Source organism: Myxine glutinosa, chromosome 11 (genome assembly GCF_964187855.1).
Source record: "Myxine glutinosa chromosome 11, kmMyxGlut1.1, whole genome shotgun sequence".
In the NCBI taxonomy this organism is placed as follows: Eukaryota; Metazoa; Chordata; class Myxini; order Myxiniformes; family Myxinidae; genus Myxine; species Myxine glutinosa.
Window position 1 is genome coordinate 96,228,144 of NC_136271.1, and position 27,195 is coordinate 96,255,338.

General features: G+C 51.4%; 1 long non-coding RNA gene across 1 annotated transcript in view; it reads left to right on the forward strand.

Annotated features, from left to right (window-relative positions):
• The window catches only part of LOC144894310 (uncharacterized), a 227,336-nt gene extending 202,109 nt beyond the window's left edge, over window positions 1–25,227 (forward strand). Inside the window, exon 3 of the long non-coding RNA XR_013625000.1 lies at window positions 25,178–25,227. This is a non-coding gene — a long non-coding RNA (uncharacterized LOC144894310). The remainder of the gene's footprint in view (window positions 1–25,177) is intronic.
• The last annotated feature ends 1,968 nt before the right edge of the window (window positions 25,228–27,195 follow it).

Below are 27,195 nucleotides of genomic sequence, written 5' to 3' on the forward strand. Positions count from 1 at the left end.
TGAAAAAAAATTGTGAAGAAATATGATGCTTTTGGAATTTCACAATACTCTACAGAGTGTATTTAATTTTTCAAAATGTCCACCGTGTTGCATTTAGAGTTGGCAAATACAACAACAAACAACAACATGCATTTTAAGGCCATTTTCCCTGCTAGAGCGGGGGTTAGCCTTGCGGGCCACATGACAATCTTCTCCATTTTGCCCTATTTTCTGCATCTCTCCTTGTTAACCCCCTTGCCCGCATTTTTTCTTCCACCATCTTTAGCCAAGTCTTTCTCGGTCTTCCCCGTCCTCTACTTCCTTCTGCATTAATTTCCATCACTCTTCTCAACCAGTCACTTTCATCCTTCCTCAACACATGACCAAACCATCTCAAACTGTTTCTCTTCACAGCATCCATCACAGGCTCTATTCCCATCATCTTTCGCAGTTCATCATTTGTCTTCCTCTCTCTAGGCTAACCCCCGCCCTAGCGGGGAAAAATGGCCTTAAAACGAGCATTCATTCATTCATTTTTCTCTCAACGATACTCCACACATCCACCGAACCATTCGCATTTCCACCCTTTCCAGCCTTCGTTGCTGCTCTACGTTCATTACCCATGTCTCGCTCCCATAAATCATAACACTTCTCATACATGCAGCATACACCTCTCCCTTCAGCTTCAACGACACTCCCCTCCTTGTCAGCATGCCACTAAGTTCCCGAAACTTCTTCCGTGCACATCTCACTTGAGCAACCGTTGCCAAGTCTGATCCACCTTCTCCATTCAGCATGTCTCCTAGGTAACAAAATGTTTTCACACCTTCCAGCTTCACGCCGTCTCCAAGATCCAACTCAACATTTACTCCATCTCCAGCTCCCTCTGTGCACACCTTACACTTCAATGTAGCTGCCACACTGGTTAATGACCCTCTCAAACCACTACATTTTGATGAACCCACTCAGCGCACATTGTACATTGAATGGAATTCACTCCGACACCCTTCCTGCACACAGCACAGGGCCACTTCCCAGTTCTTTCCACCTCACCACATGCTTTACCACTTGCCATCACCTTCGTCTTTCCGATATTCACCTTCAGAACCTTTGTCTCCATACATTCCTTCCACTTGTTCATCTTCTCCTTCAGTCCATCCATACTTTCTGCAATTAACACCAGATCATCTGCATACAACAACTCCCACGGTAAACCCTCCTTTACGTTCCGAGCCAGCACCTCCATCGCAGCTACAAATAGTAGTGGACTTAGTACCGACCCCTGATGCACTCCCACCTTCACCTCAAACTCACCACTGTTCCCGTCCTTTGTCCTTACAGCTGTGCGCGCTCTTTTGTACATTGCCATCACTACTCTGATCAACCATTCCTCCACTCCTAACTTCCTCAATGTCCATGTCCCTACTTCATGTGGAACCCTATCGAATGCTTTCTCCAGATCAACAAACCCAAGAAACAACTTCTTCCGCTTCTCCATGTACTTCTCCTGCAACTGCCTCACAATAAAAAGCTCGTCTGTCGTTCCTCTTCCTGGCATAAATCCAAACTGCATTTCGTCGATCTTCATTTTCTTCCTTATCCTCCTCTCCAACACCTTTTCCAATACCTTCATTCCATGCTCCAATAATTTTATCGCTCGGTACGAGCCACAGTCCAGAGGGTCACCTTTCCCCTTGTATAGAGGGACGAGGACACTCAGTTCCCAATCCACTGGAATGCGGCCTTCTTTCACCACCAGCTTGCAGATCTCTGTCATTCTTTTCACACCCTAACTTCCTGCTGCCTTCAACATATCTCCCACAACTCCCGTCGGCCCTCCCGCTTTTCTTCTCTTCATTGCTTTTATCGCTTCCTCAACTTCCTTCTCAGTTATCTTCTCTGCCGGTTCTAAAACTGGTTTTTTGGGGGTTTTTTTGGTTTTTGTTGTATACTGATTCGAGGCTCGTGAAAGAGCTAACATTTACTTCACAAACAAATCAGCCAGACAAACAAAATATATAAAAAGAGGGAGCGGAAGACAAGAGAAGGGGAAGCACACAAACACTTGAGAGCACACAACATTTAAGAGCAGGGAGATGTGTGGGAGGGAGAGGGCTTGGTGGGAGGGGGGGGGGGGGGGGGGAGTGGGTGGGAGAAGCATAAAACGCAAGGACACCAAGGACTTCCAGGACAGAAGTTGGTATTTCAAAAAAGTGGAATTGGGGTGAAATTAGCGGGGATAGAAAAGATCAAGGTTTTGGATGGGGGAAGATAAGAGATGGTGGTGAACAGCTGTTTTAAAGACCTGGAGGGTGGAGTGGGATTGAAGAGAGTGAGGGAGTTTGTTCCAGAGGCGGGAGAAAAGAGGAATGAAGGCGTGAAGGTGAGCAGAGAGTCTTGATTTTGGCAGTTTAACCATAAGAGGGTTGCAGGCAGAACTTGTGCGACCTGTAGGAATATTTGCGGGACAGAGCCCAAAGGTTACTCTCTATGTTGCCATCCCATTCATTCTCTGCATTCAACAGCATTTCCATATAACTCTTCCATCTTCCTTTAGTTGGCAAATCGACTGGATTTAAAGAGTATGTGTATTTTAGAGTAAAATAACATCAATGTCAAGTTTCATGCTTGTATTACAATGCTGAAGAGCACTTACTTGAACGGCCTCCATCCGACGTCTTCAACCTGTATAAATTAACTCAAAAAACACGGTTTTTAAATGTACAAAAAGAAACAGGTTTATTCAAATAAATGTCGGTAACTAAGAAACACGTGATAAACTGAATTCCTAAATGGGACGTCCCCACAAACAGACTTGAAAACAGACGAAAGGGAAGCATAACTGAAAATAAATGTGTGTGTGTGCACTTAACTCTGATCGTTGGTGGGGTCTCTTCAGGGGTCGTCAAAATCGCCCGGTGCGTCAGCGGGAACCGCCCGTTTGTTGGCGGGAACCACTCGTTTGTTGGCGGGAACCCAGGCCTCGCTGTGTCTCGCACTGCAGCGAGCCAGCAGCGCTCGTCCACGCGTCATTTCTGCCTGGAAACTTGCGGCTCTTCCGCCTCTTCACGACCACCAGCAAAGTCCTTTCTGATGAAGCCTCCTCGTGCAGAGAGCAAGCACAACTGTTCGCTTTAACATCCAGAACGAGAAGGGAAAATGTCCGCCACTCCAACTATTTTACATGCCGCTCTCTGACGTCATCGGTCGTGCTTCGCCAATCAGTGAGTTTCTCATTACCAGTCCTTCCCGTCAAACAAAAACCCCGCCCAATCACGGCTCCTCGGGACGTGGCCTCGGCCTGCCCGACCTACGTGTGCCTCCAAATTCAATGTAATTAGCGGTAGCGCTCAATGTCCTGGCTACCGGTAGGTTTTTTTTATTAGGGCTTTTAAAAGTGGGATTCCAGCCCTACTTGTGGTGTATTGTCAAAAGGAAGAAAGGAATAGATACAGAGGTAACGACGCACAAGGGATATAACGACATTTCTGATTCGGTTGATAAAATCTTTGGTGTTCTTTACATTGTGTGCTGAATGTGTTGTTAAGTGTTTGAGTCGGTGGAAAAGCCACTTAGCCAGATTGTAGGTGGGTGCTCCTCGGAGGGCCACGATGGGTCGTAGTGGGACATCAATCTTGTGAATCTTTGGTAACCCGTAGAAGCGTGAAATGACTGAGTCGTTTGGTCTCATCATATCGCATTCTTGTTTTGTGAGGAGGCTTACATCTTGTAGTTTCTGTAAGGTGGTAGTTAACTGCTTGTCAATGTCCCCATCGAGAGTGATGAAATAATGATTTCATTCGACGTGGTTTCATTATTTACATCCATACCCATCGAATTAGCAACGCAGACCTCAGAACAATACATCAACAATGACCAAGACCTAGTGAGCAACAGCCGCCTCAGCTCTGGTCATCTAATGACACTCATTCACCTCTGCCTCAAATCAACGTACTTTGTATTCGACAGCACCATATAATATCATCAACAGGAAGGAACCCCGATGGGCTCACCCATCTCAGGGCTCATCGCCAAATTGGTGATGCAACGCTTTGAAGATCTAATACTGCACGGTGAGCCTTATCCGAGGTCGTGGCTGCGGTACGTTGACGACACATTAGTGATCATAAAGAAGGAGGATGTTGACCGTTTCCACACAAATATAAATTCAACATGGCCAGCAATACAATTCAAATGTGAAGTAGAACAAGCTGGGTCTCCACCATTCCTGGATGTACATATTTCCAGGTATGGAAACGGCAAGCTGCACACACTGGTGTACCGTAAACCCACTAACACAAACAAAGTAATGGATTACCGTAGTGGCCATCCCACCTGCCACAAAAGAAGTTGTGTTCGCAGCTTTGTAGATCGTGCAAAAACACACTTCAGTGACCATGAACAACATGAATGAATGAATGAGTGACCATGAACAACGCCGGATGGAAATGCTGCACGTCACTCGACCACTGCGAGGAAACCACTACCCAAATGCATTTATCAAATCTTGTTGCCGGAAATCCAACTATGGCAACAACAATCCAACCACACCTCCACACACGGTGGGACTTCCATACATACAACACGCTTCTGAAACCACAAGCCGCTTTCTACGGGAGTACAACATCAACATCACCCACAAACTACAAACATCCTTACGAGCACAGCTGTCAAAGCCAAAAGACCAGGTGAACAAATTTGACAATGTATGGTGTAGATGACATTCTATGTGAAGATTGTGAAGCCAATTATGTGGGCCAAACGTCCAAACGCTTAACCACAAGGCCAACTGAACACCAACGTGCTGTAAGATGGCAAGACAGGTTGTCATTGGTTGCGACACACATACACACACACCATCACACATTCTCATGGAATCAGACCACGATCTTTGGCACAGGTTCTTTGAGAGTGACCCACGAGATTATCGAGGCCTGGTACTCTGATTAAAAACTCCATCAACCGACGCATCGACTGACACCCCACACACATAGCACTACGCAATCAATTACAACGTCAAAAACGGCAGAGTCATTTGAATGCAGGAAAGCCCTGTGATTGGCAAGGACTTGGATCAATCCATGACGTGAACCGTCCCCAACGGAACTTAACGGTTAACACAACACTCAACGCCTCTGAGGAAGAGAACTAGTTTGTTCTCGAAACGTCAGGCTATTAATAAATAAATTTTCATAATTTTACTGCTCAGTGTGCTATCATTTACAATATGAATCCTGAGCTACAAATCTTCCGACATGTATGTGTATATATATTAGCCGAAAGCACCCGGCGTTGCCCGGGTGCCCGGGTTCTTTTTGAATGAATTCACTCCTATAGTTCAGCTTTTACTCGCGGCCGTAGAAGATTGACTACTATAATTCAGCTCAGCTTTTAATTGCGAAATGGGCCCAGCCCGGCCGAAGCGGCCTGGACTGGCCTCGCCACCTAGCCTATAACCTTCCCGGGGCCTGTCCCGACATTTTTGGTTCTTTTTGAATGAATTTACTACTATAATTCAGTGTTTATTTGCGGCCGTAGAAGATTGACTACTATAATTCAGCTCAGCTTTTAATTGCGAAATGGGCCCGGCCCGGCCAAGCGGCCTCGACCGGCCTCGCCACCTAGCCTATAACCTTCCCGGGGCCCGTCCCGACATTTTTTGTATTAGAGGTTTCCTCCTATCTTTCACCGTTCAGGAGATTAGCTTGTGCAGACAAACACACAAACAAACAAACAAAAACTTTCTTTTATATATATATATAATATATATATATATATATTTACATAATGTTAATTGGATGAAAATTAACGAAGTTACGGTATTTTAATGACAATTATATTTTTGTTTAAACAATGGAGATAATTAGGTTCAAATTTTCTCATGCAGTTCACACGCACAAAGAATGTGCACACGTAGAGCTTTTCATTCATACCAAACATGTATGTCAGAGATCTCCTTCGAATTACGATGTGTGGCTCGTAATAAAACATCAAAATTTCGCGATCTTCGTGACTTTCTGAGCACATTTTGAGAATGACATTTTAGATTCTTCGTCGAATTTCACAACTTTTCTGTTGTTTCTTGGAAAAATGTTTTGGTGCATAATGATCTGGAGAAGTTACTCTTTCTATATCCATATAAAACTCTCAATTTGGTCCCTGTGGTCATATTTTGACTTCGGATTTTCTCGCTAAGAGAAATGCCCCCAAGTGTCTGGTTTTGCCAGAGCCCGTCACATATATGTATATGTTGTAGCGGTTACCGCTGGATGCACACAATCGCCTTGCACCGGCCAGAACACGGCCAGACGCGCCTCTCCCGGGCATGCCCGGACTCACTGTTCCCGGGCACGCCCGAACCTCCCGGGCACGCCCGGTCTCGTCTTTCCCGGGCATGCCCGCTCTCGCCTTTCCAGGGCTCGCCCAGAGCGTCCGGGCATGCCCGCTATCGCCTTTCCAGGGCTCGCCCAGAGCGTCCGGGCATGCCCGCTATCGCCTTTCCAGTGCTCGTCCAAAGCGCCCGGGCACGCCCAGCCTCGACTTGCCAGGCCGCAGCCAAACACGCCCGGGCAGGTCCAGACTCGCCTTTCCAAGGCTCACCCTTGATACCCGGGCATGCCCGGTATAGCTTTTTGCCGGGCAAACTTCCCGACATAAATGTGTATATATATTGCTGCCCGATAAACGGGCTTTTCAGAGTACCCGAGTGTGATACATTTATTAAACCTACTCGGACGAATTTCCATCTTTGGTCGCGTCAATTCTTTCAACTCGCGTTGGAGCCCAGCTCCTTCATTGGTGACCTACCGACATGGATACGGCAGTGACGCTTAAACTGCCTACCTTCTGGGAGGCTCACGCGGCTGTTTGGTTCGCTCAGGCGGACTCTCAGTTCGCCCTGTGAGGCATCACCGCGGACGACACCCGCTTCCACCATGTTGTGGCGGCGCTCGGTTCCGCCACCGCGGCCCGCGCCTTGAGCCTCCTCCAGCACCCGCCGGCTGCTGACAAATACGACGCACTGAAGACACTCCTCGATGCTTTCGCCCTCTCACCGGCAGCACGCGCACGGCGCCTGCTTGACCTGCCCGAGCTCGGCGACACGCGCCCGTCCGAGCGCATGGACTATATGCTCTCGTTGCTCGGTGAGCACTCTCCGGATTTTCTGTTCCGCGAGCTGTTCCTTCGCCAGCTGCCTCACCCGGTACGCCTCGCCCTGGCTGGCACGTTGATCACGGATTCCCGCGCCCTCGCCAGGGAAGCCGATAAGATCTCCTCGGCGGGCCAGCACATCGGCGCGGTTACCTGGAGCCCGCCGCCGTCCGAGGCGACGCCTGAGCGCCCTGCGCGGTTGGAGGCCGAACTGCCGGTGCAACTGGCGGCCGCCACGCTGCACCGCCCGCTTCCGACACGACGGCCGGGGCCTCCACCTGACCGGGCGTGGTGTTATTACCATGCCAGGTTCGGACACAAGGCTCGGACGTGCCGGCCCCCGTGCACTTTCGGCAGGTCGGGAAATGGCCGGGCCGGCGTTCATTCCCAGCCATGAGCGCCGGCCACTCGGGCAACTTGCTGTTTATTCGGGACAAAGCGTCTGGGTGGCGTTTCCTGTGCGACACCGGCGCCCAACTGAACGTCATACCCGCCTCCGAGCAGGACAGGCTGGACGCAGTTTGCGGCCCCTCTTTGGTCGCTGCTAATGGCTCGGCCATACACACTTTCGGCCCACGCGTCATCACCCTCTGCTTCGGCAGCCAGCGCTTTCAATGGACTTTTGTTACCGCCAGCGTCCCCGTGGCTTTGCTGGGCGCCGACTTCCTCTGCGCGCACGGGCTGCTGGTCGACGTCAAACGACGTCGCCTTGTCCACGCCGAGACCTTCAGCTCCCTGGCGTGCACAATGAGCAGCTCCGCGCCGACCGAACTGGCGTGCGCCCTCCCGGCAACGAACGAGTTCGCTCGCCTGCTTGTGGAATTCCCGGCCCTCACGCGGCCGACGTTTTCGGCCGTCGCGGTGCGGCACGGGATCGAGCACCACATACCCACTACGGGCCCGCCGGTCTACGCCAGGGCCCGCCGCCTCGACCCAGCCAAGCTCGCCATGGCGAAGGCCGAATTCGATGCGTTGGAGCACCTCGGCATCGTGCGGCGCTCCGATAGCGCGTGGGCCTCGCCACTGCACATCGTGCCAAAGCCGGGGGGTGGATGGCGCCCGTGTGGCGACTACCGCCGGCTCAATGACGCTACCACCCCCGACAGGTACACGATCCCGCATATTCAGGACTTTTCCGCCCGTTTGGCGGGACGGGTCATCTTTTCGAAAATTGACCTGATACGGGGCTACCACCAGGTACTTGTCCGGGCGGCCGACGTCCCGAAGACGGCCGTCATCACGCCGTTCGGCCTGTTCGAATTTTTGCGGATGCCGTTTGGCCTCAAGAACGTGGCCCAGGCGTTCCAGCGCTTGATGGACGGCGTGCTGCGCGACCTGCCGTTTCTTTTCGTCTATCTGGACGACATCCTCGTCGCCAGCACGTCCCGCGCCGAGCACCTCCTCCACCTCCGAACACTGTTCGGTCGCCTCAGCGAGCACGGCTTAATTGTCAACCCGGTCAAATGCCACTTCGGCGCGACGACCGTTGACTTTTTGGGCCACCGCATCACCAAGACCGCGGCCGTGCCGCTGCCGACCAAGGTCGAGGCCATCACCACGTTCCCGCGTCCCCGTTCCATCAAGGCCCTCCAAGAGTTCCTCGGCATGGTGAATTTTTATCACCGATTCGTGCCCCGCGCTGCTCAGCTCATGCGGCCCCTTTACGAGGCCCTCAGGGGCAAGCCGGCCAAGCATGACATTGTTTGGTCCGCGGCCATGGACGCGGCCTTCGCCAGCGCCAAACGGGCCCTCGCCGACGCAACGCTGCTGGCTCACCCGGTGCTCAACGCGCCCATCGCCCTCACTACGGACGCCTCCAACTACGCGGTGGGCGCCGTCCATGAGCAATGGGTGGACGGGGTTTGGCAGCCACTCGCTTTTTTCAGCCGGCAACTCCGGCCGAACGAGTTGAACTACAGCACGTTCGACCGCGAGCTGCTCGGGCTATTCCTGGCCGTTCGCCATTTCCGACACCTCCTGGAGGGCCGCCCGTTCACGGCTTTCGTCGACCACAAGCCGTTGGTCTACGCAATGGCTAAGGTCACGGAGCCGTGGTCGGCCCGCCAGCAGCGCCACCTCTCCGCCGTGTCGGAGTTCACCACGGACATCCAGCACGTCGCCGGCAAAGACAACGCCGTGGCCGACTGCCTTTCGCGGGCCAGCGCGAACGCGGTCCACCTCGGCGTGGACTTCGCGCTCATGGCGGCCGACCAGACCACCGACGCCTCGGTGCAGGCACTCCGCGCGGCGGACACGGGCCTCCGCCTGGCCGACATCCGCTTCGCGGGCACCGTCCTGCTCTGCGACGTCTCCCAGGGCCAGCCTCGCCCCATCGTGCCCGTTTCCTGGCAGCACCGCATCTTCGCCTCCATCCACGGCCTTTCTCACCCGGGCCGGAAAGCTTCTCAGAAGCTGGTGTCGGCGCGTTTCGTCTGACACGGCCTTCGACGAAACATCCGCGACTGGGCCAACGCCTGCACGGCCTGCCAGCGAGCCAAGGTCCACCGCCACACCCAGGCCCCGCTGGCACCTTTCGCCGTGCCTGAACGGCGTTTCGACCACGTCCACGTGGACCTGGTGGGTCCCCTGCCCCCCTCGCGGGGGTTCACCCACCTGCTCACCATGGTGGACAGGACCACCAGGTGGCCGGAGGCCGTGCCCCTCACCTCCACCACCACCGCCGACGTGGTGCAGGCGTTCATCGCCACCTGGGTCGCGCGCTTCGGCCCACCAGCGGACATCTCGTCCGACCGCGGCCCACAGTTCACGTCTGAGCTTTGGGGCGTGGTCGCCCGTTCGTTGGGGGTCACGCTGCACCGCACCACGGCCTACCACCCCCAAGCCAATGGGTTGTGCGAGCGGTTTCACCGCTCCATGAAGGCCGCACTCATGGCCGGCCTTCAGGACGACGGTTGGGCCGACCGGCTGCCGTGGGTCCTTTTGGGCCTTCGCACGGCCCCCAAGGAAGACCTCCACGCGTCCGCCGCCGAGCTCGTCTACGGCCAGCCGCTCCGCGTCCCGGGCGAATTCGTGCCCGACGCTACCAGTCCCTGGTCCGCCGCTCGCCAGCGCTCGGACCTCCAGGAGGCCGCCCGACGATTTGCCCCCGTGCCGACGTCCCGCCACGGTGGCCCCCAGTCCTACGTCCCCCCGGCGCTTCGCACAGCGGAGTACGTCTTTGTGCGTCATGACGCGCACCGGGGGCCACTCCGGCCGCCGTACGACGGGCCCTTCCGGGTCCTGCGACGGGGCGACAAGTCTTTCATCGTCGACTTAGGCGGCCGGCCGGAACGGATTTCTGTGGACCGCCTCAAACCGGCGCACATGGACGTCGACCGACCACCACGGTTGGCCCTTCCTCCGCGGCGAGGCCGCCCCCCGTCCACAGTTCCCCCCGCTCGACCACCCACCACCACGTCGGACCCCTCCCCACGACCCTCCAGGGGTCGCTTCGGCCTGGTCATCCGGACCCCCCTTAAATTGACCCTGCCGGTGCAGGTCGATTCTGGAGGGGCGTGTGTAGCGGTTACCGCTGGATGCACACAATCGCCTTGCATCGGCCAGAACACGGCCAGACGCGCCTCTCCCGGGCATGCCCGGACTCACTGTTCCCGGGCATGCCCGCTCTCGCCTTTCCAGGGCTCGCCCAGAGCGTCCGGGCATGCCCGCTATCGCCTTTCCAGGGCTCGCCCAGAGCGTCCGGGCATGCCCGCTATCGCCTTTCCAGTGCTCGTCCAGAGCGCCCGGGCACGCCCAGCCTCGACTTGCCAGGCCGCAGCCAAACACGCCCGGGCAGGTCCAGACTCGCCTTTCCAAGGCTCGCCCTTGATACCCGGGCATGCCCGGTATACCTTTTGCCGGGCAAACTTCCCGACATAAATGTGTATATATATTGCTGCCCGATAAACGGGCTTTTCAGAGTACCCGAGTGTGATACATTTATTAAACCTACTCGGACGAATTTCCATCTTTGGTCGCGTCAATTCTTTCAACTCGCGTTGGAGCCCAGCTCCTTCAATGTATATATATATTATATGTGTGTATATGCATATATATATATATATATATATATATATATACAGACTTGGCATTTAATATGGAATATTTTTTTTGTGGGGGTGAACTTACTTTTCAAGATGTCTTAGAACCAAAAGTTCATTGGAATTATGTTGAAATTATTCTAGATTTTGTTAATGTGACCTTTAAAAGAAACAAAAACCACATTTGACATTTCGAAACAAATAAATTGATCCTTGAAAGTGATGAAAACTGATATCGAACTCAATTCATGGACAGTACTGTGTTAAACTTCTGTACGTTTTCCAGAAATATCTCTTTATTTTGCAGATTTGCCAAAAAATTTTTTAACAAAAGCAAAAGTTAAATTACGACTGGGATTACGGACAGTAAAATTACAGTTCAGTCCTTCGTGTAACCGTCAGGAAGGGCATCCGGCCATAAAAAAACATTGCCTCAAACAGGGAACCATGATTGTCATGGGGCCCGCAAGGCTAACCCCCGCTCTAGCGGGGGAAAATGGCCTTAAAACGATCATTCATTCATTCACTTCGTGTAACCCCCACGAGCATTCAGGAGAGCACGTACAGTCGTACACGTTGAGGCATGCTGTTCACGAGATTTGCCAAGGTTTGGACAGGAATCGCTTGCCATGCAGTGACAATAGCCTGCTGCAATTCACGCACAGAGGTCGGCTGCTGGTCCAAGTGGTCGATTTGATGCGTTAATTCTGCCCACAAGTTCTCTATCGGATTCATATCTGGGGACATGGCAGGCCACTCCATATGCTCTACACCACAGTCAGCCAGAAAGTGTTGGATCATGCGAGCACAATGAGGCCGTGCATTGTCATCTTGGAAGACAAAGTTTCCTCGAAAGGCTGCATGAGCAAATGGAAGCAATGTTTCTTCCAGAATGGCCCTGTACTTGAACTGGTTCAGGTTTCCATTCAGAACAACCAGGTCAGTTTTGCCCCCTGCATGAAAAGCAGCCCAAATGGTCACCCCACCACCTCCAGCTTGGACTCCTGGCACTATACAATCTTTGTTTTAGGCTTCATGCACTTGTCTGCACACTCGGACGCGGCCATCTTGACGATAGACCAGAAATCTAGACTCGTCACTGAAGATCACGTGATTCCAGTGTCCTGGCTGCCATTGACGGTGCTCTCTGGCCCACTGCAATCGGCGCTGGCGGTGTTGTCTGGTCAGGCCTGGCTTTCTCAGGGGATGCCTGGAACCATAGCCTGCTTGAACCAGTCGTTGGTTGACTAGCCTTCTGGATACAGGCACATTTGTCAGTTGCTGCCACTCAGCCCTAAGCCGATTAGCTGACTTGGTACGGCCATTGCGGACTAACCGGTGCAGCTGGCGATCATCCCTCCTTGTGGTTCTGCGGGGATGTCCTGGCCTCGGAATTTGAGTAGGGACACCCCTCTGAGCATTTCGTTTCAGGATCGTTGACACCTGACCTTGAGTGATGCCATACTGCCGAGCAATAGCACGCTGTTTCATGCCGTAATTTCGTAAAGCCACCACTCCATGACAAACAGCATTGTCGAGTTGACAGACCATCTCCAGAGGAAGCGGTAATAACTTTTGGAGACGTGCAGCAGTTGTTTTCCACTAACACAGAACGCAACACCCCTTGTATACCTGACTGTGAAGCCAATCATCAAATGCACCTGTCCATACATTTTGCCACGCCACCTGTGATATAATCCTGTTGTGACTTCTTGCTGCGACAGACAATCAGTGACATGGTTCTTTTTACAAATAAATCACCAAAGTGTAAAAGAAACTCACCAGATTGATATACTGAGTTAAGAAAGTAAACCCAAGTCAAGAAAAAAAAAAAATTCCATATTAAATGCCAAGTCTGTGTATATATATATATATATATATATATATATATATATATATATATATATATATATATATATATATATATATATATATATATATATATATATTGTTGCGGAGATGAGGACTGTATTTTTTTTTGATTGTGTGCTGTATTATTATTATTATTGTTTATTCTGCGCCCCCCTACCTCCGGAGCTGTGTAAAGGTGAAAGGGCATCCCATAATTAGTCCACCAGCATACACGTCAGCCAAATAATAGAATACCCCTGTTTGATAGTTATCTCTTATTCTGTGTTTTAGAGTAAGGCTGTGTCTCCCATTAATTGAAGTACTCCATTGCACCAGTGAAAGAGAATAGATCCCCTTTCATTCCCATCCCCAAAATCTCCATTCCCTTTTACATCCCCTCTCGTGATTGCCAACCCTCGATTGGCAATTACCTCCCCTCCAAAACCGCCATTGACCACGAGGCAGGGTCGGAGAAGAAAGGCGTGTCTCCACCTCGTCATAGAGGGGAGGAGTGAGCCAGAGGGTCGCATGACCAACCAGGGCCGAGGTGAGCACACCGATGGGCGTGTCCTGAAGGCCGGCGGCTTGATCGCTAGAGGCGCTATAAAGGCGCGCGCGCAAGTAGCGTGGAGGAGTAAGTCGTCAGAGTCAGAGAGAGTCGTGAGGAGTCAGTCAGTGGAGTCGGTGGTCAGTTGGTTGCATTGGTTGCGGTGAGGAGTCGGTGGTGGTGGTCAGTTGGTTGCGTTGGTTGCGGTGAGGAGTCGGTGGTAAAGAGTGAGTGGACCAAGAAAGAGTTGAGGGTTTGGACCAGACGAGTCGGACAAGGCCTGGCAAAGCACGCGACGTCCACAGCAGCCACAACAGCAGCTTGGGGGCCTGAACGGCGGTTTGGAGCAGGGCCGTGAAGGAACGGCGGCTGCTAAACGCGCCGGTTGTGCTGCAGGACCCCCTTGGACCTTCCTCTCCGTCCAGCCATCCACCTCCTGCCTTTCCACCCTTCTTGTGTACGTGAGTTTGTTTTGTTTGTTCTGTCCCGGGGTTAATTAAGTCTGTATAAGCTAATAATTGCACTGTGTCTCTGATTCTTCTGTATATTATTTTATTATCTTTCCTTCTCCTTGGTTACTTTGAGCATGTAAATAGTAGGAATAAATTTAGTAGTATTTCCAACCTTTTTGTCTTCTTCTTCTTCTTCTTCTTCACATCCGTGTCGCCTTTGTCTTTTCCCTATTGAATAGCTGCGGTGCGATCCGGCCAACGTTTGGGTGGAATCGGGTGAGTCGGGGATCCTGTAACGGTCGCGGTTGGACCATCCGCTCGGCCCATCATAACATCTAAACTGCGATCAGTAACAATTGGTGTCTGGGAGTGAGATTCGGGGCCCGAACCAAATTTTTAAAACATCTAAAAAAAAAAATTGGTCAAAATTTGGAGCGGCCGAAATTTGTTTTGTTTTACAAAACCTGAACTTTGAAATCGCGCCATGGCTGGTCAAGGCGACGGGATGTCGGTGGGGGAGATAGAGGGGTTAGGAGTAACCCAGGATCAAATGGAGGGGAGCAATGAGGAGGCGGTTGAGGGAGTATCAGACGCACAAAATGGCGGCCTCGCGCACATGATTATTGTGGCGCCAAATTTAGCCGCGCCCGTGACCGTAGCAGCGCCGCCGATGAATTTGGGCCTATTTATGGAACAAATAAAGGCGCTCATGGTCCAGACAAGTGAAGACCTGAGGAATGACTTGGGAAACCAAATGGGGGTAATGGGGAACCGGATGGATGCTCAGAGTGAGCAATTGGGAGTAATGAGGGACGAAGCGAGGGGTACCGGTGAGGGATTAAAACATGGGTTAACGGGGGTGGAAAATAGAATGGCTGCCCAGGAGAATCAGTTAGAGGGGGTGAAAAATGGGTTAATGGGGTTAGAAAATAGGATGGAGGACAAATTGCGGGAGATAGGGGAGCAATCCGCCCGAGAAATTAAACAAATGGGAGAGCAGATAGAGGAGGTAAAAATCGGGGTAGAAACCAAATTGGATGCTCAGAGGGATGAATTGGGACAGATGAGGGTGGCATCTACAAAGGAGATGGAGGAGATGAAAGAGGAGATACGACGAGGTGTAAGTGAGGAGGTTTCGGGGCTACGCGAGGAGGTAAAGCGAGGTGAGAAGCGTATGGAGAAAGAGGTGAGGAATAATACGGCTAGGTTACAGGGGGGCATAGAGGGTCTGACGAAGGAGGTGGAACAGCTAACAGAGGGACAAACGGAGTTAGTGGAGCAGGTTCAAAGGAACACTGCGGTACTAGGGGGGTTAAAGGCGACACAAAAAGAAATTAAAAACGAATTAATAGCGACACAGAGGCAATGTCAGATGGTACGTGAGGAACTGACAATGAGGGTGGACGAGGTGACAGAGATAATGGAGACAAAGGACCGGCAGGTGAGGATGCACATAGAGACGGTCACGGTAGCCTTAGAGGACGAACTTGAGGAGACGCACCGAGAAATAAAAGAGGTTAAACAAAAATTAGAGGAAGTGGAAGAAGAGGTGAGTGAAATTAAGAAGAGACGGACAGAAACTAAGAGAGAAATCCAGGAGGAGGTAATGGAATTGGTACGAGGTCGGTGCTCAACTCATAATGTGCTGCTCACTAACCAAATAAAGAGTTTGCAGGTGGCAAAGGAGGTGCGGAGACGAGGTGCCAAGGTGAGTGGCGATATAATCGGAAACATGATGTGAGGAAAGCTTCAGTCGGCTTGGGGGTTGATTTAGACCCGGGTGTTCGTGAAAGGCCGTTGGTGAAGTGTGCGACAGGTCTGGTGTGCGAAAAACGAGGTGTGCGAGAATGTCCGACCATGGGGTGTGTGAGGAAAAAGTGCACGCCAAGGAGTGAGTGTGCTGTCGAGAGTGAGTCGGTCGTAGCGCGTGTGCGAGGGGGTACATGGAAGCGCGGTGTGGTGAGTGTTACGGAGGAAGTAACGGAAAAGTGTGCGCAAGAGTGTGCGCGGGAAAGGTGTGTAACGGACGGGTGCATGAGGAAAGAGTGTGCTGTCGAGAGTAAGGGTGAGTGCGCGACCGAGAGTGGAACTGAGAGTAGTGAGAGTGACACGGTGCGTGAGTTAGTTGTGACAGGTGAGCGAGGATGTACACCTGGCATGGAAGGATGCACACCTGGAATGGTAGAGCGTGTGTGGGAATGCACACTTGAGTTGGTCGTGAGGCACGTGGTTGGGTGTGCGGGTGAGAGCACACCTGTGATTGTCACAGAGGAGGTGACCGAGGAGGGGGCGCGAAGAGGTGTGTTGGTGAGGTGTGCGAGCGACGAATGTGTGCCAAAGTGTTCGGTGGTCAGGTGTGTGACCAAGTCGGTGAGCGGAATGAGTGTACCGAGGTGTGTAAGGAAAGGTACGAGGAGCATGGGAACAGCTGGAGGTATGAGCAAGAAAGGGGTAGCGTATGCATGTAAGCATGCAGGTGAAGCATCGACGGTAACCGGGTTAGAGGTTAGAACGACTTATAGCCGAATCGGGCCCTCGGTGCGCGTCGAGCAGCTTCGCGTGCCGCGAGGACCAGCGGGGATCCGAACCACGGCGGTTTCGAAAGAACCGCCGTACGCGATCCACGCTGTGCCTCGCTTGGAACGGCCGCGTCCGGGCTCCACTAAGCGGAGCGGGCAGCCCGATAGGAAGGGTCGTCATGGCGACCACTTTCTATTGAGACGTGCTGGCAGGTCGAGATCGGGACATTGGATGGCTCCACGCCGAGGTGGTGCGTGGGATCTCGGCCCGGGTAAGCCCCCGTCCCTGCACCGAGTGCCGGACGCATCCAGCCGCCGGCACCAAAGAACCCGCATTCATTGCTCGGCTGTACGAAGCCGAGCTTTAGAAGGGAATTGGCGCACCGAGAGGATCTAATAAGTAGACGGGTGATGAGGATAGTGTTTTGGCCCCGAAATTAGAAAAAAACAAGCAAAATTTGATGATTGGCAGTAATGATTGGCAGATGATGGGTAGTGATTGGGAAATTTTTGATTTGTTGAAATTTGATGTGCAAAATTGGTAGTGGGAGATGCCCGATGTGGTGGGATGGCAACTCTGTCATCCCTCACAAAAGTGGGGCAAATGCGCTATAGTTTATGAGGTGCATGGCAGTGAAAACTAGCCCGGGTGGGTTAGGATATCGTGTGTTGGGATCTAGCGAAGATGACATTAGGTAACATTAAGGTTAGTTAGTGACAAGGATACCTGTAGTGGGGACGCAGGTAGTTTAGTGTGGATGATAATGACGTGGGAGCGCAATAGTTTAAAGGGACGACTGGGAAGCGCAAGTTTCAGAGGGGAGTAGTTAGCTGAGATGATGCCGTGTGTGAGGATTGAACAGGTGTGATTGAACAGGTGTGATTGCACAGGTGTGCAACTGAACAGGTGTGTGGAGCAGTGTATGAGTGAGGGATAGTGATGTGTGTTGTGTTGACCAAATGGTCCAGGAAGAAAGGAGGGTGCAGGTAGCACCAGGTATGATTGCACAGGTGTGCAACGACAGGTGAATGGAGGACAGGTGTATGGAATAAATGGTATGGAGTATAGGAATGGATGGTCGTGGAGTGAGTATGGTGGAAATTGTGGAGTGGAGTGGATGGTGCGAAGGTGTGAATGGGGGAAGAGTGGACCCCCATCACGGATACCCGGGGCGGGTAGTGTAAGTGTTAGGTAGAGGGTACAGGTAAATTGTGATTGGATATTGGCATCTGTGGTGCGGGTGAAAGAATGGTCTTTGGATGGGTGCATTAGTGTTGTGGAAATGGCTGGGCGTGTAGCCTGTTAGTGTGTGTAGTTGGTTTGGGCACTCCACTACTGGGAGGATGTCGGCCAGGTGAGGCCGCAGGTGGGCTCTGGGAGCCGGTAGTTGTGGATGGGGCCCGAGGATCCGGAGGACGGACCCGGGTAGCCCAGTGCCAGAGGGCACCAAGGGGTGACAGAGCCAGGAGAGGGCCTTCCCCATCTAGTTAGGTTAGGGTGAGGAGCTAGGTAAGCTCGGGTGGCAACTGCAGTGGTGGAGGTGTGCAGGTGGGTAGACCTGCTGGGAGAGCTACACGTCGCAGCCCAGAAATTGTGCGAGGGCACCGGGAGATGAATCGGGGGAGTGAGACCCCAAATTGAGAAGCACCACAGTTTGGTCAATGGGAATTGGTTTTTAGAACCCATAGTGTAAGTTGGCCAATGGATTGGCAGGGCAAGACCCCGGGTAGTGTAAAGTGTGTTAAAGTCATTTAGAGGATAGTTAGGATTGAAGTCTCCTCGCACCATCTGCATCCACTCACCTGAGGTGACAGGTACTCCACACCATGCCATGTTTTGATTATTTTTTATGATGCAAATGTTTGGATTGTGAGATGCATCATGACCTGGGTGTGACATTGTGCTTCATGTTCCATCTCTTCCTCCTTATGAGGATTGATGACGAATTGGGTGATGGCAAATTTTGGATAAAGGGATTGTGGCGACGAATTTGGTATAGAGGAAATATGGGGAGATGTGACAGTAGTGACGAATTTGTAAATGGGTAGATTTTGTAAATATGGGGTAAGGGCAAGGGTAGTGTAGGTGACAGGGGGGTGACGTACGGTAGGGACGAGCTTTGCCTTATTGATGTGTACCCTTGTGACCTTTCCCCTCGCTCATTTGTCTTTCCCCTTTTGTCTCCCACATGACCTGTGCGCCATTGGGTGCCGAGGGGAGCGTGCGTGAGTCCTCCATTGTGTGCCCGAAATTCCCAGAACCAGCTGTCTGCATCGATGCACCACATTATGGACCACAGGTCTGTGGCCGAGCACCACTTATGGACCCCATGGGTTGGGGCATGGCCCCTCTGCTGGAACCGGCCATGAGGGCCCGAAATCTTGCTGGCGGACCTTGGCCACAGGGCACCGATGCCCCACAGGTGAACCACACTAGTCGGCCCTGTGGGCCATAAATAAAAATGGACACATTGGGTGCAAGTTTTAATACAAATAGGCCGCCAGTAAGCAAAGCAAAAGAATGACAACATCTGGAAGACCAAATAATAATAACCAGCAGAGGGAGCCGAAGAGCAAGAGATCACCTGCAGGGTTCGGGGTTGTTGGTTTATTTTTATTGATGAACAATGGTGACTGCACCGATTGGTGCTTGAGGGTGCTTGTATTGGTGCGTTTTTAGGTGCTTTAATGGTGCATTGATGCAGAGCAGACTGTCTCCCCCACAGAAAGAACAATTACAGGTCCTGGGTTAGTTTTGTAAATAAAAATAGCGTCATTGTAAATAATGCTTCCCACCTTCAGTGTATAGTTTGAAGACCATTCCGCAATTCGGTTAACTGTGGGCGTAAGTCTGTTAGGCAGGGTGCAATGGAGCAGCGGGACACATTTATTTATGTTTTAAAACTGTCGCACTCAGGGTCAGGTTAAAAGTAGAGGGAACTACACCTACGTGTCACACTAAATAAAAGTTGTAGGCCCGGGCGGTGCCTAAGAGGAGGAGGGTGCAGTGTTGCGGAGATGAGGACTGTATTTATTTTTGATTGTGTGCTGTATTATTATTATTATTGTTTATTCTGCGCCCCCCTACCTCCGGAGCTGTGTAAAGGTGAAAGGGCATCCCATAATTAGTCCACCAGCATACACGTCAGCCAAATAATAGAATACCCCTGTTTGATAGTTATCTCTTATTCTGTGTTTTAGAGTAAGGCTGTGTCTCCCATTAATTGAAGTACTCCATTGCACCAGTGAAAGAGAATAGATCCCCTTTCATTCCCATCCCCAAAATCTCCATTCCCTTTTACATCCCCTCTCGTGATTGCCAACCCTCGATTGCCAATTACCTCCCCTCCAAAACCGCCATTGACCACGAGGCAGGGTCGGAGAAGACAGGCGTGTCTCCACCTCGTCATAGAGGGGAGGAGTGAGCCAGAGGGTCGCATGACCAACCAGGGCCGAGGTGAGCACACCGATGGGCATGTCCTGAAGGCCGGCGGCTTGATCGCTAGAGGCGCTATAAAGGCGCGCGCGCAAGTGGCGTGGAGGAGTAAGTCGTCAGAGTCAGAGAGAGTCGTGAGGAGTCAGTCAGTGGAGTCGGTGGTCAGTTGGTTGCGTTGGTTGCGGTGAGGAGTCGGTGGTGGTGGTCAGTTGGTTGCGTTGGTTGCGGTGAGGAGTCGGTGGTAAAGAGTGAGTGGACCAAGAAAGAGTTGAGGGTTTGGACCAGACGAGTCGGACAAGGCCTGGCAAAGCACGCGACGTCCACAGCAGCCACAACAGCAGCTTGGGGGCCTGAACGGCGGTTTGGAGCAGGGCCGTGAAGGAACGGCGGCTGCTAAACGCGCCGGTTGTGCTGCAGGACCCCCTTGGACCTTCCTCTCCCTCCAGCCATCCACCTCCTGCCTTTCCACCCTTCTTGTGTACGTGAGTTTGTTTTGTTTGTTCTGTCCCGGGGTTAATTAAGTCTGTATAAGCTAATAATTGCACTGTGTCTCTGATTCTTCTGTATATTATTTTATTATCTTTCCTTCTCCTTGGTTACTTTGAGCATGTAAATAGTAGGAATAAATTTAGTAGTATTTCCAACCTTTTTGTCTTCTTCTTCTTCTTCACATCCATGTCGCCTTTGTCTTTTCCCTATTGAATAGCTGCGGTGCGATCCGGCCAACGTTTGGGTGGAATCGGGTGAGTCGGGGATCCTGTAACGGTCGCGGTTGGACCATCCGCTCGGCCCATCATAACATCTAAACCGCGATCAGTAACTATATATATATATATATATATATATATATATATATATATATATATATATATATATATATATATATATATATATATATATTATATGTATGTATATTGTATATATATGCATGTATATGCATATATATTATATATACACAAAGAATTAAGTTAAGCACCCCTACACAAAGAATTAAGTTAAGCACCCCCTAATCCTGTCCTGAACCTGAACCCCCTCGAGCACGTTTGGGACATGTTGGGACGACAAATTGCGAAGATGGTCCCTCCAATAGCCAATCTGGATGAATTGGAACGTGCATTACATCGGGAATGGAACAACCTGCCACAGCAACGCATACGACGGCTTACAGGGTCTATGAGGCGTAGGGTTGAGTCAGTGATCCGATCACGTGGGTCCTACACACGTTATTGACGCAAAGATCGCTAGAGGTCTTCTCAGAACAATGACTGTACGTTAGAAAACATAAACGTCATCCACACTGTCCGTGATGGACCTATAGCTCCATACTTAAATTGAGGTGAAAATATGCCTAAAATTCCCAAAAAATTTCACCTTAAATTATTCAGAATAAAATATTGAAAACGGCATGATTGTTATGTTTTTATGTGACCATAATATCTCTTCTCCAGAAAATATAGCAATATCATGGGTATATTACACTGTTTTGACGACAACAAACTTGTAATGTGCGAGGTTGTAAAAAAACGGGGGGGGGTGCTTAACTTAATTCTTTGTGTATATGTATATATATTATATGTATGTATATATATGTATGTATATGCATATATATTGTTGCGGATATGAGGATTGAGTTTTTTTTGATTGTGTTGTATTGTATAGTAAATGGTTGTGAATTATTGTTTTAGTCTGAGCCCTCCTTGCTCCAGTGTGTATAAAAGTCAAAGGGCGTTCCGGTAGTTCATTCCATGAAGCATACATTGAAGGACACTATAATATCGCTGTTCAGTAGTTTATTTCCTTATTCTGTGTATTAGGTTAAGGCTTTGTCTTCCATTAAAATGACACTCCATTGCACCAAGTGAAATAAGATAGATTCCCTTCATTCTTCATTCCCATTCCCAATAACCTCCATTTCCCCTTTCGTCATGGCCAAGCCTCAATTTGCCAATCACATCCCCTCCAAAACCACCATTGAACATGTGCTCGGGTTGGGGAAGAAAGGCGTGCCCGCCCGTCGTCATCAAGGGCGGAGCCAGAGGGTCGCGCGACCAACCATGGCCGAGGTGAGCACACCGATGGGCGTGTCCTGAAGGCCGGCGGCTTAATCGCCGGAGGCGCTATAAAGGCGCGCGCGCAAGAAGTGCGTGGGTTGCGTCGTGGTGGTCAGTGGTTGCGTTAGTTGCGTTGGGTTGTGGATAGTGAGGAGTGGTCGGACCAAGAAAGAGAAAGAGTTGTTGGACCAAGAGAACATAGAGAACATCCAAGGAGAGGACATCCCAGAAAGCACAAAGCCTGTTGTAGTCCTGGCAAAGCACGCGACGTCCACAGCAGCAGCAGCAGTGGCGGCCACAGCAGCAACAACACTCAACAGCCGCTTGGGCCTGGACGGCGGTTTTGAGCAGGGCCGCGAAGGAACGGCGGCTGCTAAACGCGCCGACCGTGCTGCAGGACCCCTTGGACCGGCCTCCCCCCCCCCCCCCTCCAAGCCATCCACCTCCGCCATTCCTATCATCATTCCCCGTGTGAGTCGTCTTCGTTTGTTCTGTCCTGGGTATTAATTAAGCCTGTTTAGATAAGCTAGCGATTTTCACTGTGTCTCTAAAATCTTCTGTATATTATTTTCTTATCTTTCCTTCTCCTTGGTTATTTTGAGCCTGTAAATAGTAAATAAATTTAGTAGTATTTGCCAACCTTTTCGTCTCCTCCTTCTTCACATCCGTGTCGCTTTTGTCTTTTCCATATTGAATAGCTGTGGCGCGATCCGGCCAACGTTCAGGAATCGGGTTAGTCGGGGTAACTGTTAGGCCACGGGGCCATCCGCTCGGCAAACATAACATCTTATCCGCGGGCCGTAACAATTGGTGTCAGGAATGTCGGATTCGGACCTGGGACTAAATTTATTTAGCCCAAATTTTGGAACACCAATTGTACTATTGGCGTAACAATTGGTGTCGGGAGCGGGAACGGACCCGAAGCGCGCTTAACGCGCTCAAAATTACAAGCTGTGGGAAATTTGTGTTGTTTTATAAAAACCCGAATTTTGAAATCGCGCCATGGCTGGTCAAGGCGACGGGATGTCGGTGGGGGAACTAGGAGAGGGGTTAGGAGTAACCCAGGATCAGAGGGACGAAATAGAGGAGAGCAATTTATGAGGTGGTTGAGGAGGTTTCAGGCGCGCAAAATGGCGTCCTCGCACACGAGGTTTCAGGCGCGCAAAAAGGCGCCTCGCACGAGCGCGCGGTAGCCGAGCCCGCTGTATCAGCGGGCTTTAACATGCAGCCGTTTGACATGCAGCAGTTCATGGCACGGTTCAGCGAATACATGGCAGAGTCGAAGTGCGACAACGAAAAAAGAGATAGGGAAATGGAAAAAAGGGAAAACAGAATGGGGGAACGGCTAGAAGCTAAATTTGAGAGGCTAGGAAGCAAAATGGAGCGAATCGGCAAAATTGCGGACAGAATGGGTGACCGCATGCAAAAATGTGGGGAGACCATGGATCGCATGGTGGGCGAGCAGGTCCCAGGGGTGCACGAGGAGGTAACGCGGGTCGAGAAGCGCTGGTTGAGCGAAGTGGAGAAAAGCGCGGGTATAATGACGGGGGTAGAAATCGCGACCCGGGGTTTGGAAAAGCCGGCGACCGATGAGGTAGAGGGAATTTTATTAAAGCCAACGGCCGTCGAGGTGAGTAAAGAAAAAGTGGTAGTGGGCATTGAAATTGAAGAGACCGGGGACTTAGAAAACCACTCGCAGCAGGAGGAAAAGATGGAATATGTACAAAGTCCCTGCTCAAATCATGATGATGTACTTGCTAATCCAAATGGAAGTTTGCAGGTGCGCGTGGAGAAAAGGATCCCCCAGGTGAGTCGTGCTGTATATTGTGCGGGTAGATTTTGTAGAAGGATGTTTGGCGACAAAATAATTTTCGCGCGATTGGGATCGATATGGCACCCGGGCGTTGGTGAAGGGTCCCGTGTGAGTGGAAATGGCACGCGTATGAAAAAAAGTGTGCGTCGGCAAGTGGGTGTGTTATAAAGTGTGGGAGTGAAACCGAGTGCGAGCGAGAATGCACGTCGGGGTGTACGGAGTGGGACACGAGGAGTGAGTTGGTGGTGGAGCGGGTGCGAGGATGCACGTATGGGATGAACGGCGAGGGTGTGCGAGAAAGCACACCTGAGTTGGTAGTAGCGCGAGTGCGAGGGAGCACATCGGAGCGCGGTAGTGGGTGGATGCAAGAGTGCACGCCCATGGTGAGTGTTACGGAGGACGTAACGGAGGAGAGGTGTGGACCGAAGTGTGCGAACGGCGAGTGTGCGCGAGAGGTGTGGTGTGTAACAGGGAGAGCGTTGGTGGAATGTACGGATGGTGTTGGAGCACCGAGCTCGGTGAGGGTGAAAGGGGTAGCGTATGCGTGTGAGCATGCAGGTGAAGCATCGACGGTAACCGGGTTAGCGGTTAGGGCGACGGATAGCCGATGCGAGCACTCGGGGCGCGGTGTGCTTTGTTTGGATGCCAGGCCCGGCGCGGATCGATGCTGCGTCGCTTCTCTTCGAAGCGTCGTTGCCGATTCGGGCTTGGCCCCGCCCTGCACGGTCGAGTCCGGGTCTTGTCGGGCGGGGCGACCGGTCCGGTTCAAGGGCGAGTGGGAGGAAGCGGACAGTGCCCCCTCGTGGGGCGGGGTTCCGACCAGGCGAACCTCAGCCATCGGGCCCGGGACCGCAAGGTACTGCGCCGAGATGGTGCGTGGAATCTCGGCCCGACCAAACCACCTCCCTTGAACCGAAAGCCGGACGGATTCAACCTGCCGGCGACCAAACCACCCGAATTCATTGCTCGGCTTTGCGACGCCGTGTTTTAATGATGTGACGACGCACCGAGGCTCAGATAAAGCGGACTGTGATGATGATGATACTAAAAGTGTTTTGGACCTGAAATTGAAAAAAACAAAATTTGATGATTGGCTAAGGATTGGCAGAGTGATGATTGGTAATGGTAGAGTGATTGGCAGATGATTGGCAAATTTTTGATTTGTTGAATTTGGACGAGCAAAATTGGTAGTGGGAGATGCCCGATGTGGTGGGATGGCAACTCTGTCATCCGTCACAGCGGGGGCAAAGGAGCACTAGACTTATGGGGTTTATGGCAGTGTAAGCTCGCCGAGGTAGGGTTTGGATAATGTGTAGGGACCTAGAAGATGACCTTAGGTAACGTTAAGATTAGTTAGTGACAATGATACCTGTAGTGGGGACGCAGGTAGATTAGAGTGGATGATAATGACGTGGTATGTGCTTAGTTTAAAGGGAAGACGGGGAGCACTAAGTTAGCAGGGCAACAGGTAGATTAGATGATGCCGTGTGAGTGTTGGAGGTGTATTCAAGTGTATTGAGCAGGGTATGAGTAAATGATTGTGAGTGTGAGTTGTAGTGAGATTGCACAGGTGTGCAACTGAGCAGGTGGATGGAGCAGTGTGTGAGTGAGTGATGGTGATGTGTATGGTGCTGACCAAATGGTCCAGGAAGGAAGGAGGGTGCAGGTGGCACCAGGTGTGATTGCACAGGTGTGCAACTGCAGGTGAATGGAGAATAGTTGTGTGAAATACATGGAGTGTGGAATACATGGAGTGTGGAATATATGGAGTATTGGAATGGATGGTCATGGAGTGAGTATGGTGGAAACTATGGAGTGGAGTGGATGGTGCGAAGGTGTGAATGGGGGAAGGATGGACCCCCATCACGAATACCCGGGGAGGGTAGTGTAAGTGCTAGGTAGAGGGTATAGGCAAATTGTGGTTGGATATTGGCATCTGTGGTGCGGGTGAAAGAATGGTATTTGGATGGGTGCATTAGTGTTGTGGAAATGGCTGGGCGTGTAGCCTGTTAGTGTGTGTAGTTGGTTTGGGCACTCCACCACTGTGAGGATGTCGGCCAGGTGAGGCCGCAGGTGGGCTCTGGGAACCGGTAGAGTTGTTGTGGATGGGGCCCGAGGATCCGGAGGACGGAACCGGGTAGCCCAGTGCCAGAGGGCACCGAGGGGTGACAGAGCCAGGAGGGGCCTTCCCCAGTTAGATAGGTTAGGGTGAGGAGCTAGGTAAGCTCGGGTGGCAACTGCAGTGGTGGAGGTGTGCAGGTGGGTAGACCTGCTGGGAGAGCTACACGCCCCAGTCCTGAAATTGTGCAAGGGCACAGGGAGTTGAATCGGGGGAGTGAGACCCCAAATTGAGAAGCACCACAGTTTGGTCAATGGGAATTGGTTTTTAGAACCCATAGTGTAAGATGGCCAATGGATTGGCAGGGAAAGACCCCGGTAGTGTAAAGTGTGTTAAAGTCATTTAGAAAGTAGTTAGGATGAAAATCTCCTCGCACCATCTACATCCACTCACCTGGGATGACGTAACTCCACACCATGCCATGTTTTATTTTTTTTATTGTGCATATGTTTGGATTGTGAGACGCATCATGACGTGGGTGTGACATTGTGCTTTGATGTTCCATCTCTTCCTCCTTATGAGGATTGATGATGAATTGGGTGATGGCAAATTTTGGTTAGAGGGATTGTGGAGACGAATTTGGAAAATCAGAAATATGGGGAAGACGTGACAGTAGTGACGAATTTGTAAATGTGTAGATTTTTGTAAATATGGGGTAAGGGCAAGGGTAGACTAGGTGACAGGGGGGTGACGTACGGAAGGGACGAGCTTTTCTCACTTCGCTCTCCGTACGCATTTCGCCTTGCATTGCCTTGTTTGATGTGTACCCTTGTGACCTTACCCCTCGCTCATCTGTCTCTCCCCCCTTTGTCTCCCACATGAGGACCTGTGCGCCACGGGGCGCCGAGGGGAGCGTGCGTTAGGCCGCCATTGTGCGCCCGGAACTCCCAGAACCAGCTGTCTGCATCGATGCACCACATTATGGACCACATGTCTGTGGCCGAGCACCACTGATGGACCCCATGGGTTGGGGCATGGCCCCTCTGCTGGAACCGGCCATGAAGGCCCGAAATCTTGCTGGCGGACCTTGGCCACAGGGCACCGATGCCCCACAGGTGAACCACACTAGTCGGCCCTGTGGGCCATAAATAAAATAAATAGACATGGACACATTGGGTGCATTTTTTATTGCAAATCGGCCGCCAGCAAAGGAAGATGACAACATCTGGAAAATAATAATAGCCAGCAGAGGGAGCCGAAGAGCAAGAGAGCACCTGCAGGGTTAGGGGTTGTTGT